General features: G+C 47.5%; 1 pseudogene; it reads left to right on the forward strand.

Annotated features, from left to right (window-relative positions):
* The window catches only part of LOC119285787, a 7,843-nt pseudogene extending 3,457 nt beyond the window's left edge, over positions 1-4,386 (forward strand).
* Positions 4,387-8,527: the final 4,141 nt, after the last annotated feature.

Raw genomic sequence — 8,527 nt, forward strand, 5'->3', positions numbered from 1 at the left:
ATCAATAGAATGTCTCTCTATCCATATCTATTCTATATTTATATGACGGGCCATAAAAAAAAGAAGTATTTTTTTATGGCATGCGGGATGATCGCGCCTAGTAGCCACATATCAGTTGCGCTCAATATGCAGGATTTCCGTTGGATCAGATCTTTCGCTTTGACGAATTTGGACCTAGCGAAAAGGACTCTAAGCCTTCGTGCAAACAAGCAAAGTAGAAGCAAGACGAGGAAGCGGAGCTGTCGTAGAAGCAGTAGTTTCCCCCGACAACATACAATACAACAGTAGCGACCATGAATAAAAAAGCCCCTTGTTTAACGAGTTCGCTGCTTTTCCCAGGCCGGAGAAGGGCAACTACTTATTGATTGATCGCCTTTCTTTGATATGTGTTCAATTTAGTACAATACAAACTAAAACTAGATCAAAGCGGAAGGGCCACTCACTATAGAAGCTATAACTAGAAAAGCCCTAGCCAATAGTTTAGTAGTCAGCAAAACCCCCATGCTCACGACATGTTCTTGATATTGATTGAGTTGGAGGGAGTCAAAGACTACCACGGAATCCTTCCATAGTCACCCCGGTGACCTTCGTCACCAAAGCGTCACGACAGTTTCTAAGACCCCTCATATAATCTCCAGTGGGGATCAGGCGGAGCACGTAGGAATGCTGACCACTACATAAGCCGCTGGCGGAGAAAGCTCGAAGATCTTCCCTTCATTCTCTTCGCGGGAGTCGCACACAGCACATAGCTGGAAGTCAGAGGGCCCGTACTACCTGCCTAACCCTTCGCTCCGAGGGACCGTAGAACGGAAAGCGCCTTCTAAACAACTCGGCAGAAGGAAGGGGCCTATGTATTTGCATGACCCCTGCGGATTTGACCCTACCTACACCCGAAGCCAATCCCCTAGCGGTCCTGCCATCACGCCGCAGAACAGGAGCTCGTGTGGAACCTTGGATTTCTGGCGTAACAGCGGTGGAAGGTATCAAAATATTACGGCCGCATAACATAGTATATACGCTAAGGTCGGCCAAAATATGGACACCCAAAGGGCCCGGCGCGCACAATCCTATCCTATCCGAGCCCATCATTGCATGCACTTCGGACAACCGTCCGTAGCATCATAAGGAGCACCTCCCTTTCGAGGTACCCAAATGGAACGGTCTTTATTTGTGTTGTTGGTTGGTCTTTCTCAACGTGGTCTATAGCAAAAAAAACCATTCTTTACAAGATAGGGCCGTTCACATGAAAGAAAATACAAAATCCATTCTTCATGGTCGGGCGCATTTCTCCAAATCCTCCAGGATCACAAGTGGAACGCTAAGCAAGGGTGGGGAGGCTGCGAGCTCCGCGTCGAACAGAAAGAAGCAAGCAGGGGGTGTTGCCGTAGCGCGCCGGAGAGCAAGCGTAGGCAACCAAACTAAATAAGGCTACAACAGTAGCTAGCTAGCATTTTTAAGCTGGCTGCCTTTTCTAGCGCGCGTACTCTTCTGTGGAGTCGCACGGAATGAGCCTTGTCTTCCCTCCAACGACTAGCTCCCTTTTCTTGTTTCGGTCACCCTTCTCTTGCCGTGGAAGGACTTTTGCCTGTGGTGTGGTCCAACCCGTGGGCGGGGTCGCCCTCATCCCCCCATTGCTCAGTGCTCCCTGCAGCTTCGCTGGGCTTTACCCGCGTGGGCGCGGGCTTCTATAAGAGAATGAAAAGCTCTCTTTTTACAATAAAACGTGAACCGCGCGGAGCCCACCCTTTTTCGTTTTCTGCCGCCATTGGGTGGCCGCAGGGGAAACACAGCCCGACCGCCTCTCGGGAAAGGGGGGGTGGGCCTACCTATCCCGAGGGAGCAGCTGAGAGGTTCCATATGCCGAGCCGAAGGGCAGAACTTCAGTGCGTGATTGTAGTATGTCACCTCGTCTCGTCCTCGCAGCATCGAAGAGTACCTATGCACTATGTTCCGGTTCACTGATAAGGAAGATAGAGTTGGGGTGGGGGTCTACGATGTGATACTATAGTATGCCCCGGGGAGAAAGATGCGCAACTCAAAACGGAAGCAGGAAGTGTGTTATCAAAAATGTCGGAGGTTACCAGATCTCTGAGACTACCATCGATCCGACAGAGCGGAAGGACCAGAAAAAGAAGTGGAGTTAGAAAGCCGTATGATAGGTGGTAACTATCTTGTACGGTTCGGGGGGTAAGCGGCATACTCTGGGGGAATATTAGGCTCTATCGAACATACAGGGAATTGGAGGTAGCATTTTACTTATGTTAAGTCATGGACTGGTTTCTTCAGCCCTTTTTCTATTTGTTGGTGTTCTATATGACCGACATAAGACTCGACTTGTTAGATATTATGGAGGTTTAGTGAGCACCATGCCGAATTTCTCTACCATTTTCTTCTTGTTCACTTTAGCCAATATGAGTTTACCCGGCACTAGCAGCTTTATCGGGGAATTTCTAATCTTAGTAGGAGCTTTCCAAAGAAATAGCTTAGTAGCCACATTAGCTGCGCTTGGGATGATTTTAGGCGCGGCGTATTCCCTTTGGCTATATAATCGTGTGGTTTCTGGAAATTTAAAACCTGATGTCCTCTATAAATTCTTCGATCTAAATGGCAGAGAAGTTTCCATATTTCTACCTTTTCTTGTTGGAGGGGCGACTGTCCGTTGAACTACCAAAAAAGGGTAAACCAATGTGATCATGACATTGTAGGTGCTTGCGATGGGACGAATGCGACTTCCCTCATAAGTAATGGGTGGCATAGCCCGTAGCAGAAGTCCCCTTTTTTTATCCATTTCTTTATTACCCCAGAGGGGCCCACCCTGGTGGGACCGAGAGAAAGAAAGGACGGGGGGCGACCATGCATGGCACTTCTCGACCGTGTCTCCGAGGGACAGTTGAACGAGCGACTCATGAATGCTGCCGGGTCGGACGAGCCAATAACTCAAATGTGTTCGGTCAGTTTTTTGAGCAAGAATCACATCGTTACCTTACCTTCACCATGATACGGACTCCAAGTTCTTATGGCAGAGCACGAGGAGTTTCCTTCAATATGATGATGAGAATGGAAACCAGAAGCACGACTGGGTCTTCGTAGTCCGAGATCATACTTATATATCAGTCACAGTAACGTAAGCATGAGACTTTTTGGTAGTACCGGTGAACCAGATGGCTGCGGCGAGGGAATCTGGGACGGAGGACTCGTAATATCTCTATAGATCTGGCAAAAGCGAAAGACCCCTAATGTCAGGGGCTGACCACTGAGCTCACTCAGGCCCCGCTGGGCGGGCCAGAGTGGGTGCGAGCTGGAATTGCCATAGCTTATGGTTAGAGCAATAGGAAAGGGCCCAGCAGAGAGAACAGTCAGGATAACGAGCGCGGATCCCACTTGGCAGGCGGCAGGAGCAGCGGGCAAGTGCTTGCTTGGTAGGTCAACAGCCCTGTGGACCGGGCGGGGCACTCGACGAAAGGGGGGCATGCTGAGCAAGTACGCAAAATTGGCACTGCGGAGCTTTCAAAAAGAAAAGCAAGGACCACTACGGGAGGTCGAACCATGGACCGGAGGTAGTAGAACGTGATCCGCACCGGTCAATATTGGATCAAACAATAGGGGACCGTAGCACTGACCTTTTTTTCAAGACAATAGGTACTGTTCCCTACCGAGACAGGGGACACTCTCAACGGATCCTCCATGCGCTGGGAATACCATAGTTCTTCCGTGCGTCTTTATCGTGGCGGAAACAGAACAAGAGGGAAAGACCCGGCCGACTCGCCCAGGGCTCGAGGGCGAGCCATACGAGAGTGAGTCGAATTCTGTTTACGTTCTCGGTTTGGGTTCGGGCCCCTCTCGATCTTTTGCGTATAAGGGAAGGGGGAAGGAGTCTAAATCTATGGACATTAATGAACCACCATTGATGGACGTTGCACATGACACGAGAAATTTGACTCGACGGTCCGGTGCTAATAGAAGTCGCTTACTCTCCGTCTAGCGAAGGTGCCAGATCCTTAAAGTAAAGTATCTATCAGCCTAGTGTACCAACCACGTGGTACGACGGGCACTCAAAGACTTGGCGAATGAGGGCCCACCCCACCCAAGAGCGCTTATGTCATATGGGAACTCTCGGCTGGAAACAATCCTTATGGTTTTTATATCCGGTTAGAATAATAAGAAAGAATCAAAGTCCAGGTTGGTTGGTGAGCCTAGTGATAGGAGACTATCTAGCTTGGTTCGGAGAGCACTTGTTGGGTTTTAGATTCGTTTTTTGCTAAATGTTACGGCCTAAATGCTGAACTATTGACCCTACTTGTTCGGATGGGTGTTCACCCCAAAGTGTTCCCGGACTGCATGCATACATCCATAAGTAACTTAGTGCAACATGGCAAATTTCATTGAGAGGAATCAGCAAAGAAAAGAAATCTTCTCCGGGTGATCAAGTTCCTTTTTCGGTCTGGGCCACGTCTTTGCTTTCTTTAGAGGCCCATTTTCCTGGGCATGAGTGAGTGGAATACTTAACAGTGATTACATTCTTATGTAGATTCCATTGCTCGAATGGGACTTGTTTGTTGGCACCAACCTCGATAAGAAGCAAGGGAGTGGTGCCGAAGCGAACGGAGCCGCAGAGCCGTTTGTTTACCAATCCGCCAACTTAAGCTAGGAAAAGTGTAAGAGACCGTGCATCTTCATGTAAATAAAGGTAAATAATCTCAGAAACAGTCAAGAAACCGGGAATTTTTTATTCCATTTCTTAGCCAGGGCAAGCCCTACCGACCTACGACCGGAGAAGATGTTGTGTTGTTTGTATCACTTGCTAGAGATAGAGAAGCTAGAACAGGAACTGCCCGGGAGGGTTCAAAGAATGAGGTCTTCACCTTTGAGCTGGATCTCATCTCATTCTAGCACATACTACGAGCGATTGACTTAAAGAATACAACAAATGGTTGTGGGGTTATCTTTGTACCCTGTGACTACAACCACAAGGTCCGAATCAAGCGAAACAGCTGAGGCGCAAGCCCTTTTCTCGCCACTACTCTGTGTACCCAAAGTCAGCAACCTTTTTGGCATGCTGGCTAGCAAGTTCATTGCTTCAATGACATGAATTCAATCAAGTGGACAAATCCTATCCTGGAAAATATGGGCAATCAGCTGGAAACTCAATAGTCTTACGCGGAAAGCACTCAACCGGCCTTCCTCTTCTGAATTACATGAATGACAGAAATCAGTCCTCACTTGTATTAACTTCATGAGTGAAGAGATAGACAAGGTGGTGAAAAGCAAGAAACCAAATACTGCTCCAGGTCCAGATGGCTTCTCTGTTAGCTTTTTAGAGCTTTTTGGCCCCAGTTGAGAGATATACTAATATAAATGCTTCAGGAGCTGTATCATGGCAGGTTGAACTTGTCCAGACTAAACTATGGTGTCATTTCTCTACTTCCAAAGATTAAGGATGCTAATAATATCCTACAGTATAGACCCATATGTGTTCTAAATGTTATGTTTAAAGCTATTACCAAAGCTCTGACACTTAGATTTACTCCTCTGGCTCGACAAGTAATCAGCTCTCTTCAGACTGGATTTATTCCTGGGAGGTACATTTTGGATGGATGTGTAATTCTTCATGAAGTTTTGCATGAGTTGAAAACCTCTCACTCTGAAGGAATTTTGCTTCAGTTGGCTCCTGGTAGCATATTCAGTTGGGAAGAGTTGGCCCGAGTGTTTGTTAGAACATTTGAAGGCACTTGCAAGCTTCCTACAGGGCTGACAGTGTTGCAGCATTGTGTTCAGAAGCCGAATGAGACTTTGAGAGATTACATCCAGAGGTGGACCACTTTGCATCACACAGTGGAAAATGTGTCACCACACCAAGCAGTTTGCGCCTTCAAGGAGGGTGTTCAGTACCAAGAGATAAACCTGAAATTCGGTCGGACAGGAGATATGACTCTGACCTGAATGATGGAAATAGCCACTCCGTATGCTAACGGTGAGGAAGAAGACTGACTCCGCAGCGGTAAGAGCAAACCAGTCGCCCAAGACGCCGGAGGAGGAAATTCTAATCGGAAATAGAAGCGCAAGGCCGAACCCGCTGCTCCTAGTGAAGCTGTAGTAGTGAATCAGGGAAAATTCAAGGGAAAACCTAAAGGACCATGGGTCCCCAAAAAGGTGAAGGATTCGGTAGGAAATGATGTGTTAGATTTGCCGTGTCTTATACACACCAAGGTGGATGAAGAGCGAAACCTAATTTATCCCAAGCATACCACTCGACAGTGTTGACTCCTTATATAGCAAGTCTGAGAGGGCCAGCCCAAGGAGAAAGAGAAAGAGTCTGATAAGGACCAATACAAAGAGGAAGATGATGGTTTCCCCAACATCAATGCCACTTTGGTGATTTTTGCTCAGGTTGAGAGAAAAAGTCGATTGAAAGTCATTAACGGAGAAGTGAACATGGTTGCTCCGGCAACGCCAACATATTTGAAGTGGTCTAAGACTCCCATTACATTCGACCAATCTGACCATCCGACACGTGTTGCTACCCCAGGGTGGCAAGCGTTGGTGGTCGACCCGATCGTTGGGGGCACTCGATTGACCAAGGTCCTGATGGATGGTGGCAGTGGCTTGAACATTTTCTATGCTGAGACTCTTCGAGAGATGGGCATCCCGATGTCTAAGCTCAGTGAAAGTAATATGCGCTTCCACGGTGTCATCCCTGGGGAAAAAGCTGATTCACTCGGCCAGTTCACTCTTGACGTGGTTTTCGGTGATTCAAAGAATTATCACAAGTAAAAGTTGACATTTGAAGTTGTTGATTTTCACAGTGCTTATCATGCTATTCTGGACAGGCCTGCGTATGCTCACTTCATGGCTCGACCATGCTACGTATACCTCAAGCTGAAGATGTCTGGTCCTAAAGGTGTGATTACGACCACTGATAATTGGCAGAGAGCGGAGGAATGTTTCCAGAAGGGCTCAAAGATTGCCGATGAACAGATGGTAGCAGTGGAAATGCAAGAGTACAAGAAGAACGCAGATCCGAGTGATTTGCTACGTGCCAAGAAGCCTGCTTCAGAATCTTCATTTCAGTCGTCTGGTGAAACAAAGCAAGTTCATGTTCACCCTACCGATCCTAGTGCTGCTCCGACTCATATCTCAACAATGCTTGACAGTAAATAGAAAGAAGCTCTCATCCAGTGCCTGCATGAGAACTGGGACATCTTTGCATGGAAGCCTTCTGACATGCCAGGTGTACCCAGGGGACTGGCTGAGCACCGTTTGCGAGTCGACCCGAAAGCAAAACCTATCAAAGAGCAGCTCCGTCGGTCCGCCGTAGAGAAGAGGAAAGCAATTGGTGAGGGAGGTGGCTCGGCTTCTGGAAGCTGAGTTCATCCTTGAGATATACCACTCCGAGTGGCTCGCCAATGTTGTCATGGTCCCCAAGAAGGACGATTCACTTCACATGTGCATCGACTTCAAGCATATCAATCGGGCCTGCCCGAAAGATCATTTCCCTCTGCCCCGCATCGATCAAATTGTTGACTCAACTGCGGGATGCGAGCGTTTGTCCTTTCTGGACGCTTATTCCGGGTACCATCAGATCCGACTGTATGGTCCTAATGAAATAAAAACAGCTTTTATCACCCCATTCGGGTGCTTTTGCTATGTTAGCATGCCCTATGGTTTCAAGAATGCTAGTGCCACATTCATGTGCATGATTCAGAAGTGCCTGCTCACTCAAATCAGTCAGAATGTGGAAGCATACATGGATGACATCATGGTCAAGTCACGTAAAGGTTCCGACCTACTGCCTAACCTCACCGAAACCTTTGCCAATCTGAGAAGGTATGATATCAAGCTTAATGCATCAAAGTGCACATTCGGAGTCCCAGGAGGAAAGTTACTCGGTTTTCTCGTTTCCGAACAAGGGATCGATGCAAACCCAGAAAAAGTTGGTGCAATTCTCCGAATGAAATGCCCTGTGCATGGGCATGATGTCCAGAAGCTTACTAGTTGCCTGGCCGTATTGAGCTGATTCATTTCTCGTCTCGGTGAGAACACATTGCCTATTTACCGACTGATGAAGAAGTCTGACAAGTTCTAGTGGACTCCTGAAGCTAAAGCAGTGTTTGCAGAGCTCAAAACCCTGCTTTCCACCTAGCCGGTGCTTGCTGCTCCAATCAGCAAAGAGCCTTACTGCTTTATATCGCAGCCACTGGAGAAGTTGTCAATACGGTGCTCACAGTCGAGCGGGAAGAAGAAGGCAAAGCCTTAAAAGTTCAGCGCCGAGTGTATTATATTTCTGAAGTCTTAACTCCGTCCAAGAAGAGATATCCTCATTATCAGAAGTTAGTTTGTGGAATTTATCTGACGACAAAGAAAGTTGCACATTATTTCTCAGATCACTCAGTTTCAATTGTCTATGATGCTCCATTATAAGAAATTCTGAACAACAGAGATGCAACTGGTCGAGTGGCGAAATGGGCGATTGAACTCCTTCCGTTAGATATCAAGTTTGAGGCAAAGAAAGCAATCAAGTCCCAAGAAA

The sequence above is a fragment of the Triticum dicoccoides genome, chromosome 4A (assembly GCF_002162155.2).
Source record: "Triticum dicoccoides isolate Atlit2015 ecotype Zavitan chromosome 4A, WEW_v2.0, whole genome shotgun sequence".
In the NCBI taxonomy this organism is placed as follows: domain Eukaryota; kingdom Viridiplantae; phylum Streptophyta; class Magnoliopsida; order Poales; family Poaceae; genus Triticum; species Triticum dicoccoides.